Raw genomic sequence first — 13,557 nt, 5'->3', positions numbered from 1 at the left:
ATTTGAACGCTTGCCTGGTATGTGGTGCATTGCGCTATAAGATCAGCCGCGATGAGCATGGTGATGTCGAGGGCGAGCGCCCCAGGAAGAAGATTCCTGCCAAGGTGATGTGGTATTCTCCTATAATACCACGATTGAAACGTTTGTTCCAAAACAAAGAGTATGCCAAGGCGATGTGATGGCACAGAGAAGATCGTAAGAAAGACGGAAAGTTGAGAGTACCCGCTGACGGGTCGCAGTGGAGAAAAATCGAAAGAAAGTACGGGAAGGAGTTTGCAGATGACGCAAGGAGCGTATGGTTTGGTCTAAGCGCAGATGACATTAATCCTTTTGGGGAGCAGAGCAGCAACCATAGCACCTGGCCTGTGACTCTATGTTTGTATAACCTTCCTCCTTGGTTGTGCATGAAGCGGAAGTTCATTATGATGCCAGTGCTCATCCAAGGCCCTAAACAACCCGACAACGACATTGATGTGTACCTAAGGCCATTAGTTGAAGAACTCTTACAACTGTGGAATGAAACAGGTGTACGTGCATGGGATGAGCACAAACAGGAAGAATTTGACCTAAAGGCATTGCTGTTCGTGACCATCAATGATTGGCCTGCTCTCAGTAACCTTTCAGGACAGACAAACAAGGGATACCACGGATGCACGCACTGTTTGGATGATACTGACAGTATATATTTGAATAGTTGTAAGAAGAATGTGTACTTGGGACATCGTCGATTTCTTCCGAGCAGGCATCCCGTAAGAAAGAAAGGCAAGCATTTCAAAGGTGAGGCGGATCACCGGACGAAGTCTCGCCACCATACTGGTGCTGATGTACATGATATGGTCAAGGATTTGAAGGTGATATTTGGAAAGGGTCCTGGCAGACAACCTGTTCCAAAGGACGCTGACGGACGCGCACCCATGTGGAAGAAGAAATCTATATTTTGGGACCTGCCATATTGGAAAGACCTAGAGGTCCGCTCCGCAATCGACGTGATGCACGTGACGAAGAATCTTTGCGTGACCCTGCTTGGCTTCTTGGGCGTGTATGGGAAGACAAAAGATACACATGAGGCATGGGAGGACCAGCAATGTATGCACGGAGAAGACGGCATACATCAGGGTCATGCAAGCTACGCTCTTACCAAAGAAGAGAAGGAAATCTTCTTTGAATGCCTGCTCAGTATTAAGGTACCGTCTGGCTTCTCGTCGAATATAAAGGGAATAATAAACATGGCAGAGAAAAAGTTCCAGAACCTAAAGTCTCATGACTGCCATGTGATTATGACGCAACTGCTTTCGGTTGCATTGAGGGGGCTTCTACCGGAAAACGTTCGATTAGCCATTGTGAAGCTATGTCACTAGTAGAAAAAGGGTCAAACGTGAAGCACATTAGTGCCGGTTTGTAAAAAAACCGGCACTAATGTGATCAATAGTGCCGGTTCGAATGGCTATGCATTAGTGCCGGTTCGTAATGAACCTTTAGTACCGGTTCGTGCCACGAACCGGTACTAAAGGGGGGGTGGCAGGCTGGCGTCAGGCTAGGGCCCCACAAGCCCCTTTAGTGACGCTTTGTGACACAAACCGGTACTAAAGGTCTAACCTATAGTACCGGTTTGCGTCAGCAACCGGCACTACAGAGTCTTAACCTATAGTCCCGGTTGAAGACACAAACCGGCACTATAGGGCAATTTTCAAACTCTACCCCCCCCCCCCCCGTGTATCGCCATTTCAGTTTTGAAAAAATCAAAAGAAAATGATAAAAACTTCAGAAAATAAAATCTTTCGAGAGGTAGTTATATTACTACATCTACTAGTTAGGAAAATTTGAAAACTTAAATTTAGACATGTTTTGCAAAAAGTGTAGGGAAAATGTAAAATGGCTATAACTTTTGCATACGATGTCGGAAAAAACGTATAATATATCAAAAAATTCAGCACGAAAATCCGCATCCAATGGAGACCGCCTACGGCTTGTTTGGAATTTTTTTAGAATCCTCAAATTCCAAAAGGAAAAAAAGATATGGTCAAATTTCAGTTTTTCTAAAAAAATTTGGTTAAATCTGGTCAAACTACTTATTCAAGAAGTATTAATGTTACTACATAATTATTCAAGAATATTAGTGTTACTAAATAATTATTTCAACTTTTTGAATTTTGGTCAAATATGGTCAAACTATGGTCAAACTGTGGTCAAACTATGGTCAAACTTATTCAAGAAATATTAGCGTGACTAAATAATTATTGTTTTTTAGAATAATAGTTTCAAACTCAAACGGTGAAATGTGTGACTTCATGCTCAAGCTAAACTCCTGAGGGTTAATAGGATTAACATCTTACTATTGTCAGGAAAACAACAAGTGCAGATGTCGGTGTCAAAACCGGTGGATCTCGGGTAGCGGGTCCCAAGCAGTGCGTCTTAGGATCAATGGTAACAGGAGACAAGGGACACGATGTTTTACCCAGGTCGGGCCCTCTTGATGGAGGTAAAACCCTACGTCCTGCTTGATTGATATTGATATTGTGGATGTTTACAAGAGTGGATCTACCACGAGATCAAGGAGGCTAAACCCTAGAAGCTAGCCTATGGTGTGATTGTTGTATATTGTATATGTCTATCGACTAGCCTGGCCCCGGTTTATATAATGCACCAGAGGCCTAGGATAACAAGAGTCCTAGCCGAATACGCCGGTGGGGGAGGAGTCCTTGTCTTGATCGCCAAGTCTTGTTGATTCTTCCTTGTATGCGGCAGCTGTCCGGACTGACCCATGAGTATACGGCCATGGGGGTCCTCGGCCCAATCCAACTGATCGGGAGACGACGTGGTGAGTACCCCCTAGTCCAGGACACCGTCAGTAGCCCCCTGAACCGGTCTTCAAGTTAGGGACGCTCCTCGATTCTTCCGAACTGTTCTTCATCTTCGGTTGCCGGTCTTGAAAACTGGTTCAACAAATCTTCTCATCTTCGATCTTGAGGATCGCCGAAATGCATTCGACGAGTTTATACGTCGGGTATCCGAGGAGCCCCTTTAAGTTTCCGGCCTTTATCAATGCCTTATTATTTTTATGCCACACCTCGGGTTTGAAGTTGTTCCCGGCGGCAATGTCCTCTTGCGTCCGAGCTCCAACACCGGACCGCATTCGAGGTATCTTTTGCAGCCAAGCACCAACGCCGGACCGCTTCCCAGCTCTAACGCCGGAATGTATCCGAGCTCCAACGCCGGGACGCCGGACTATGTGTCGGAGCTCCAACGCCAGACTATGTATCCGAGCTCCAACGCCGGACCGTATATCCGAGGTGTCATAAATCACCTTGGTTCAAAGAAGTTTGAAGGAGTTTAGCCGAGCTTAATGCCGGAAATGCCCTCTATGGAGCCAACCACTAGCGCCCGAGCTTTATGCCGGACTGCTTCCGAGGTGGTGCACCACCCCGAATGTGGGCCGATTTTTGTCAATATTTTTTATTGATGCAATTTATTCTCTGACGAGATATATAGCCAGTAGTCCTCAAGGTGTGTATCGGTCTAAAACCTAAGATGCACATGAAGGACGACATAAGACCGCTGATCCCCATAGCCGCTGAGACTCAGGTTGATTTGCAAAATCGGTCTGAGGATCAAGTCCTAGCTCAGCAGAATACTTCGGGACACAAAAAGCGGCGTGCTCAGTCCTCAAGACTCAGGTTGGGTGCGGCCGACCAACCTGAGGATCAAAATCTCCTCTGAAACTGTATTGCACTTAAGATTTTCTGCGAACAAGCAATGCAGTAGCCCCCGAGACACTGGTCGGGTGGCAACACCAAATCAGGGGATTGATGTGCCCCTTTAATATTTGTAAATAATAAGCCCGAAGCCCAGTAGCCCCCGAGCCTTAATGCGGGCACGGGAGGTCAAATTAAGGATCGATATCCATAATAAAATCACAAATTATGTGTAATGACTCAATGTATCCAATTACTTTATGTCATTAATGCTCGGATCCGCATTGTACAAAACTTTGCTGACCGACCATCGACTTCAACCTCCTCGGCCAGTAGCCGAGGAGTGTTTGTCCTACTTTATAAAGCCTTTATGAGGGCAAAGATTTACGACAAACAAGGCAATCTGGCCATGTGGTTGTATAAACAAAGGTACGCAGAGAGATATGTTATATTACTGTTTAACAAAAGAAATGTCTTCCAAAAAAAATAGTCCCGCTATCGGTTCCTTTCTTTGGGTTGTCATGCTAAGCATGATCATGAAACCTCAACTCCAATGTAAGGGCAAAAGATCAAGGATTTAGTTTGGGAGGCCAGTTAATAGCCCCCGGTAGTGTTCGGCGACAGTTGAGGTCAAGCCGTAAACACTTCGGCCAAAATGTTATGAATGGCCCGTCATTTAATATAGTCATCGGATCATTGACCAGTTTACACCTATTGTGACAGTCAGTTTTTGGCTTTCTCCACTGAGGTGCTTGACCATGCGAGCTGGAAGCGCAATCACAGTGGTTCTCCCTTTGCACACCTAGCCGAACAAAGCGGAACGTAGGAGGTAAGCGCGGGAGCCGGGCAACCCAACTATTGCACGAAAACACAATTCGAAGCTGATGCATATATAGCAATATCCGAGAATGTTTTTGCCAAATCTCTAAAGGTGTCCGGTGTTGCACTGCGAGACTTGTGCTGAAAACACACAAATAGTTAAAAGTGACATAAGCTTTGAAAACCAAAAAACGTCAGTAAAAACATGACGTCCGAACAAGATCAAGTGTTCGGTGCCGATCCGAAAATTGGACTTTAGAAAAAAGTGCTTCTGCCGTGCTTTAACTTTGCAACAACTAAGAAGAAAAACACTTAGTATGAAACAGCTCAAATAAATATAAGAGCCCCCAAGCGACTTGGGTAAAATTTGACTATAAAATGTAAGGTGACATGTAGAATGCCTTCTAGCCGGATTGTAGATCGTTTGTCGTAGCGGACCTTTTCGCTTCAACCTCTGGACCCAATAGTCCGGAGTGTGTCCGAATACCCCCGCGGTTATAAAAACCGGGGCATGCGTGGAGACCAGGCGTAGGGGTCATTAGTGCTTTATCAGACAAGTGCCCAACTAGTTATGTTATATTACATGGTTAGTAAGAAACATCTTCCAGGGAGAATAGTTCCGTTAGGGGTTCCTTTCCCTGGGAGGCATGCCCTAAAGTGCATGTCCGGACTGCGAAAAGAGCAGAAAAACATCTGGGGGCAGGTAAATAAATAGGTAAGAGATCATTTTTTAGTTCACCGGCCGAGTATTCCCTTAAGAACGCTAGCTTTCGGCTTCACCCAGTCTGAGGTACATATCCGGCTGACCCGGCAGTAACAATCGCAGAGGTGCTCCCTTTACCACCTAGCCGAACAATCGGGAATGTAGGGGTAAGCACAGGAGCCAGGCAACCCAGCTTGGCCAAAACTTAAGTCATATCGATGCATATAATGGTGAATAAAAGGTACATGCAGAAGTGTGACACATGTGTTGGGCATAAAGCCCGTATTAATAAGCTTCTGTTAAAGAAGCCCTCAGGTATAATGAGCGCGGGTAGCGCGTCAAGTGTGTGTGAACAAAGTTTCGACAAGGAAAAAGTTTTTACAAGCAACTTTTTTACAAAAAAGTATAATTCTTGGTCGAACCGAACACAAGTTAGAAATTTAAAACTTTGAGCATGAAGGCAACTTAGCTGGTTAATGTGTTCGGTATTGACGACGCGGTCCGAGCTTGATGCGGGACAAGGTTCCATCCCCCAAGCCGGTCCCGAGGTGGCGGAGCAAGGAGCTCGGCACTCCGAAGTGGTGACATAGCACGGTCAATGCAGGACGGCAGAGTGATGCCGAAGTCCCCGGCATGGGGTAATGAAGTGTTGACGAAGCCCCCCGTCCAGCCGAGGTGACGTCAAAGGATATAGTCCGGCTGGATCATTTTCCTGTGCACAAAAAATAGTGCAGACTGGGGATAATAGTAATAATAGGAATTAAAAAAATGTTGCATAATAAATAATTTATGCAAAGTGAGTAGTAAAAGAAATATGGCATGGCGCCGAAGTCGATGTCGATGCAGGTCGTCGGCGTAATGCAATAAAGGCGTGGCAAAGCCTGGATTCATAGGTCGGTCCGAGTTCCGGATGCGGCGTTCGCCGAACTGTGTACGGAAACTGACCGAACCATCATGCGACCGTCGATAATGCGGCCACCATTTGATAGACCCGTGTACATATACTGGACTAACCAGAGTAATAATTTCTTGGGAAAAATTTAACCCAAACAAGCAAAAAGGAAATACTAGGATTAATAGCACCTGGTTTATTTGTTGTAGCAATCCGAAGGAAGGTGATTCCCAAAATTGGGACTCGATCCGCACACCCATGCCTGGTCGGCTAGTGACGCCGAAGTGTCCGGAGTAGGTTGATGAAGAGATGGCGAAGCCCCCGGTCCAGCCGAGATGTCGAAGTAAGTCGTCATGATGGACACCAGCTTGAAGAAGCAATAGTGCGGCCCTGCCGATGCAGGTCGTGACGTGGTCGATGCCGGGTTGACGAAGCGGCCATGCGGTGATGCCGGTATGCCCGCTCCGTGTAATCCGTGGGGCGGCGATGTTGGTGATGATTTATCCTTCGCGATGCCGGACTCTTGTTCGGCTTGCCGAGATGATGATCCGAAGAAATTGAGCTTGGCTCAACAAAGCGACGACGTGTCTAACGCAGGTCGGCCGCCGTGGAGTGATGTTGTCGGGCTGGTTTGACACCGGCGCGACGGTGAAGTTCGTATTGCAAGAATACTTTTAATACTACTGGGATGTGTTTGAGAATAAAACACAACACCCCATACGAAAACTTCCTTCAAAAAGGATGTCCGAGATCCCGTTCATAAAGAAGACGAATTTGGGTCGGATTCGTTCTCGCGCAGAAAACAGATCCAAAAAGTGATGCACTAATCGGAAGTTTCCCGGAGTTTGGACGGTCGGATCGAGCTGAATTTTTGGCAGGTGGTAGATATGGGAATTCCGCAGCAAATCAACGGTTGGATCCTCCAAAGGACGTCTGAGATAGATGCTGGATACCACGCCCTAAACTCGTCCGGATTCTCGTCCAGATTCAACAGGGCTCCGGTATATCGGAGATTGCCGGAGATTCCTCCATCGGAACTCGACAAAATTTTTGCAGGGTTGTTGTAGACTTAATTTCGCACAATTCCACCGAAGCGATCGTTAAAACGACACCCGAGGAGGCGGTGGCGGCAGACACAAGTCTGTTGTCTAGAAAAATAGTACGGTCGCCTGAGGGCAATGTTGACGTTGAGCCCCCGGGCTCCCTGGATGATTCCTCCATGATCTTAATAGAGATCGGAGTTGATGTTGATGAAGGACTTCATCCGAACATGACGATCGGAGGTAGGGCGCAGTCCTCGGTCAAGCCAAGGGGACCAGTTGAGCTGGTGGCAAAGAAGCCGACGTCGCAGTTGACCTGCAGTCGAGCCATTGATCCTTTCGCCGATCACACAGCGGAACTCACAATGAAAGCACCAATGTCGGTGTCAAAACCGGCGGATCTCGGGTAGCGGGTCCCAAGCAGTGCGTCTTAGGATCAATGGTAACAGGAGACAAGGGACATGATGTTTTACCCAGGTTCGGGCCCTCTTGATGGAGGTAAAACCCTACGTCCTGCTTGATTGATATTGATATTGTGGATGTTTACAAGAGTGGATCTACCACGAGATCAAGGAGGCTAAACCCTAGAAGCTAGCCTATGGTATGATTGTTGTATATTGTATATGTCTATCGACTAGCCTGGCCCCGGTTTATATAATGCACCAGAGGCCTAGGATAACAAGAGTCCTAGCCGAATACGCCGGTGGGGGAGGAGTCCTTGTCTTGATCGCCAAGTCTTGTTGATTCTTCCTTGTATGCGGTAGCTGTCCGGACTGGCCCATGAGTATACGGCCATGGGGGTCCTCGGCCCAATCCAACTGATCGGGAGACGACGTGGTGAGTACCCCCTAGTCCAGGACACCGTCAGCAGACTTGGAAACGAAGAAGAATAGAACTCGAAAGTTAAGCATGCTCGGGCTGGAGTAGTGAGAGGGATGGGTGACCGGTCGGGAAGTTAGATGATTTGGAATGAGTGGTCCACACTTGAGCAGTTAAGAGAGGTGATTAGAGACTAAATTATCAAATAATTCAGAAAAATTAAAAATTAAAAAAAAATCAATTTTTTTCCCAAAATTTTTAATAAAATAACATTTAGTACCGGTTGGTAACACCAAACGGCACTAAAGGTCCCCCATACCAGGGCGTGAGCTCACGCCACGTGGTGGCACTTTAGCGCCGGTTCGTGCCGAAACGGTACTAAGGGGGGGGGCTTTAGTGCCCACACTTTAGTGCCGGTTCCATAACCGGCACTAAAGGCCCTTACAAACCGGTTTTAAAGCTCCGTTTTCTACTAGTGTGTGCATTTCTCAATGCAATCTCTCAGAAGGTAATCGATCCAGAAATCATACCAAGGTTACAGAATGATTTGGTGCAATGTCTTGTCAGTTTCGAGTTGGTGTTCCCACCATCCTTCTTCAACATCATGACACACGTCCTAGTTCACCTGTGCGAAGAGATTAACATTTTGGGTCCTGTATTTCTACACAATATGTTCCCTTTTGAGAGGTTCATGGGAGTCTTAAAGAAATATGTTCATAACCGTGCTAGGCCAGAAGGAAGCATCTCCAAGGGCCATCAAAATGAGGAGGTCATTGAGTTTTGTATTGACTTTATTCCTGACCTTAAGCCGATTGGTATTCCTGAATCGCGGCATAAGGGCAGACTGGATGGAAAAGGCACACTAGGAGGGGAACAAATAATATGTATGGACGAACATTCTCTCACTGAAGCATACTACACAGTTCTACAGAATTCCGCCTTGGTGGCTCCGTATATGGATGAACACAAGAATTTGCTACGCTCCAAACACCCGGAGCAGTCTGATGACTGGATTACACGTGAACAAACCAGAAGTTTCGCCAGCTGGTTGCAGACACGTACCATGCATGACACCTCTATTAAAGATGACCTGTACTTGTTGACCCAGTTACCATCTTCGAATATAATGACTTTCAAAGGGTACGAGATAAATGGTAATACATTTTACACGATCGCCCAAGATAAGAAGAGCACCAACCAAAACAGTGGTGTCCGCTTTGATGCAGAAACCAAGACGGGAAAGGAAACATATTATGGTTATATACAGGACATATGGGAACTTGACTATCGACGTGGTTTAAAGGTCCCTTTGTTTCGGTGCAAATGGGTCAATATGACACGAGGCGGGGTAACGGAAGACCCGCAGTACGGAATGACAACAGTGGATCTCAACAATCTTGCGTATGCAGACGAACCATTCGTCCTAGCCAATGATGTGGCATAGGTTTTCTATGTGAAGGACATGTCTACCAAGCCAAGAAAAAGAAAAGATAAGGAAGCGAATGCATCGTACGATGAGACAAAGCGGCATATAGTTCTTTCTAGGAAGAGAAACATCGTGGGAGTGGATGACAAGACAGACAAGTCAGAAGATTATGAAAAGTTTGATGAAATTGCTCCATTCACAGTGAATATTGATCCGAGCACCCCGTTAAATGATGAAGATTTTCCATGGTTACGGCGCAAAGGGACACATGCGAAGAAAAAGTTTCACACCCAAAGATCTGGGATGTGATCGGCTTCACTAGCTATCATCACTTTCTTCTGTGTTTCGCACCGAGAGGGGAATCTCTGTAAAACTATAGCTGAAAAGAAAAAAACTATATAAAAAAACTACTCAAAAATAAATAGAAGAAAATAAATATAGCAGAAAAGAAAAAACTACTCAGAAATAAATAGAAGAAAAAATAAAGCAGAAAAAAAATTTATATTTGCTATTTTTCAATCGTTTACAAAATGACCGTGAAATTGAAAATCACTACAAAATGAACTCTGAAAATGTTGAATTTTTGCAAACTAGATGAAAAATTACTCACAAATAAATAGAAGAAAATAAATATAACAGAAAAGAAAAAACTATACAAAAAACTACGCAAAAATAAATAGAAGAAAATAAAGCAGAAAAGAAAAAAACTATAAAAAAAATTGGGGCGCTGCCCTATGGGCCTGATAGGCCACAGATGTGTAATTACAGGCCTTAAAGGCCGAGCAGACTCACAGGGCAGCGCGCAGAGTTTAGGCCCACAAGCCTGCTAGCTATATAGAGGAGTTCGAAGTGGTAGCCGTGGCTGGGTTTATAAACCAGTGCGGCTGTCCTTCGCCCGGCGAGGTGGGACTAAACTTTGGGGTGGCAGCGCGACCCCTTTAGTACCGGGTGGTGGCATAAACCGGTACTAAAGGGGGGGCCTTTAGTACCGGTTTGTGCCACCACCCGGTACTAAAGGGGGTCGCTTCCCGCCACTTGGCCTGGCCAAAACAGGCCTTTAGTACCGGTTGGTGGCTCCAACCGGTACTAAAGGTGCCTTCTATATATACAACAACTACGAAAATTTCAGTTTCCCTCTCTGTTTGTTCCTCTGTTTCCGTCTCCGTCGTCGTCGCCGCCTCCCTCGATCGTCTCCGTCGCCGCTCGTCCCCGTCGCCGCCCCCGTCCCCGTCGCCGCCTCGGGCCCGTCCCCGTCGCGCCATCCCCGCCGTCGCCGCCCCGGCCGTCGCCTCGCCGTCGCCGTCGCCCGCTGTGAGCTCTCCCCCTCTAACCCCTCTCCCTCGCCCCCGGCGGCCACCATGGGCGCCGCCCCTCCCCGAGCCCACACACACACACACACAAGCATGCATGAACACACACACACACGTACATATGTATTTTGTATGTTTAATTAGTTTAGATTATTTAGTGTTTAATTAGTATATACGTATTTTGTATGTTTAATTAGTTTAGATTATTTAGATTATTATTTTTTCACTATTATATATGTATGAATGCATGTTAGATGGATATAATTAGTGTTTAATTAGTATGGAAATTTTTTATATAATGTTGTTTTTCAGTTTTTTAATGGATGTATAGAAGTTGTGTTTTCTGTTTTTAGTGTTAGATGCTTAATTAGTATGAAATAGTATACAGATTTTTAAAATAGTAGAAATGTTAGAAATTTTAGTTATCAAAATCCAATCATCAAAAAAATATTACTTTTTGCGGGCATATAGCTAGTATTTGTTCTCGACGATGCCCGGCCCGCATCCTCGCCGTCGACCCGTCCGCGACGACGTCCAGCCGACCCATGTCCGGGACTGGGCTCCGTCGGGCTGGCACTGGGAGGTGCTGCCTGGAGGGGCGCGCCGCTTGATGAGGAACCCGGCCCCGGGTCCCGTCGTCGACCCTGATCTCGTTTGGTGGCGTTCGCGTGGGCCAGTTTCGGTGCGGAGGGACCCGGCCCCGCCGGAGGTGGTACGTCGTCGTGTCAGGGAGGAGGACGAGCACGTCCATCGCTACATGGTTGCGTTAGAGGGCGGCAGGTTCTCCAATACCTGACAGTATCTTCGGGGATCTCACTTCAGTTATGATCCTGTGAGGGTTCGTTCTCTTTGGGTGTCCACCGCCCGCGCCGCAGGAACCGCGAGTGTCCTAGATTCTTCTGTAGTATTCGATCTTTAATTAGCTAGCCAGTGATGTACTATTCAATATTATATATTATTCGAGACGATGTATTCGAGATTATATCTATTATTCTAGACGAAGTATTCGAGATTATATCTATTATTCGAGACGATGTAATTTGAATACTAAATTGTTTTATATTTCTTTTGAATTAGTTAAATAAAAGCTATGACAGACAATACCGACAGAGAGGGAGAACAGACCATGTTCGATATGATACGCGGGCCAGATGATGATCCGAATGAAGAAGATTATGACGGCTCCGAATTTCTAAACAACACCGGAGAGGGTGATATGATATTCGATCGCGACGACCGAATTGATGAAGTCATGAACTACGATTATGACGATGACGAAGAACATGTTGATCCTGAAACAACAAAGACCGGCGAGGTATATATATTTATATAAGCAGGTATCTGGTGATCATCACATGTTTTAAATGACTTGAAGATATATTAACGAATCGGTCTTTGTTCTTTCAGCCATCCGGATCGAGCAAATCTTCAGGCAAAAGGACGAAATGAGGCCCGAACAAAAAGTTGAAGGAGGGCGTAAAGTACAATATCGAGGCAGTCAGACCTAATGGCGAACCATTAGCGCCTAAGAAGATTGCGGACAAGTTCGTTCGTCAGTGCGGAGTTCTTGTGAAGGACCAACTCCCGATCTCCCTTCAAGAATGGAGAGAGCCAGCAAAAGACAAAAGACAAAAAGGCAAAGAGGACGCTGCTCCACGTCCAGATGTTACTTTTGTCGACAAGAATCAAAAAGATCTGCTTTGGGATACTCTCATGGAACATTTCACCCTACCAGATCATTTCACAGAAGCAGATGTGCAGAAAGTCAAGGACGCTGCTCTTAGGAAGATGGCGGTTGCATTCAAGAACCACAAGAATCGTGAATGGGACAAGTACGTCAAGGGAGGAAGGAAGACTCCAGTATTCGAGGGAACACTAGAGAACCAACGTGCTCATTGGGACGATTTCGTGAAATTCAAGGATTCGGAATTAGCTAAGGAACGGTCGAGAATAAACAAGAAGAATGCCGAAAAAAGGATAAGTTCCATAAGCTGGGGCCAGGTGGCTATGCGGTGGCAATGCCTAAGTGGGATAAGTCTGAGAAAGAGATGGAGGATGCAGGTGCCACTCCGGTTACTAAGAGCTGGCCCCCCAGGGTCAGGACTTGGTTCTATGCGCATGGGGGGGAGTTGGACCCGAAGACAGGCAATGTTTCGACGAGGGCAAGTCTGAAGGGAGCCGACGATGCGATACTTGTTGCAATAGAAGAGGCACGATCGGGGGTGTTCCAGCCCAACAGAGAGAACGACGAGCTTACGCGTGCCCTGGGAAATCCTGAACACCCGGGAAGAACACGGGGCAAGGGCGCTATTCCGTGGTATGAGGGGTTTTCAGACTGGAACACCGACTACAGAACCTGTGCGAGAAAGAAGATTGCGGAGGAGAAGAAGAGGAAGATGGAGGAGGAGCAGAGGAAGCGGGACTATGAACGCCTTCAAGGCCTAGAAGCAAGTCAAGCGGAATTGGTAGTCAAATTCCAGCGGCAGCAGGAGCAGATCGACTCACTTACCCAGCAAATGGGGTCTCATCAGCTGCAGCAGCTAGCGAATTATCCAGCATTGGATAGCACCGCCCCATCCATGCCGAGAAGCAGCGTGGGTTCCGCCCTGGACGACGCAATGCTGGGTAGATACCCCGTGGATGACATCACGAAGAACACTAGCTGCGAGCTACACGTCAAAATGAAGAACATATCCATGAAGGTGGCGGACGCCGTTGCTTTTACAAATCCCCCCGAGGCAACCTTCCATTGCAACCCGATTCCAGCGGGCTATGCTCGTGTCTTGGTTGATGAGGTGGTGGACCCATATTCGGAGCTAGAGCTTGACATTCCTGGAGGTGACGACGAGCGCTTTC

Source organism: Triticum aestivum, chromosome 2B, assembly GCF_018294505.1.
Source record: "Triticum aestivum cultivar Chinese Spring chromosome 2B, IWGSC CS RefSeq v2.1, whole genome shotgun sequence".
In the NCBI taxonomy this organism is placed as follows: Eukaryota; Viridiplantae; Streptophyta; class Magnoliopsida; order Poales; family Poaceae; genus Triticum; species Triticum aestivum.
Note: the sequence above shows the minus strand (reverse complement) of the source record.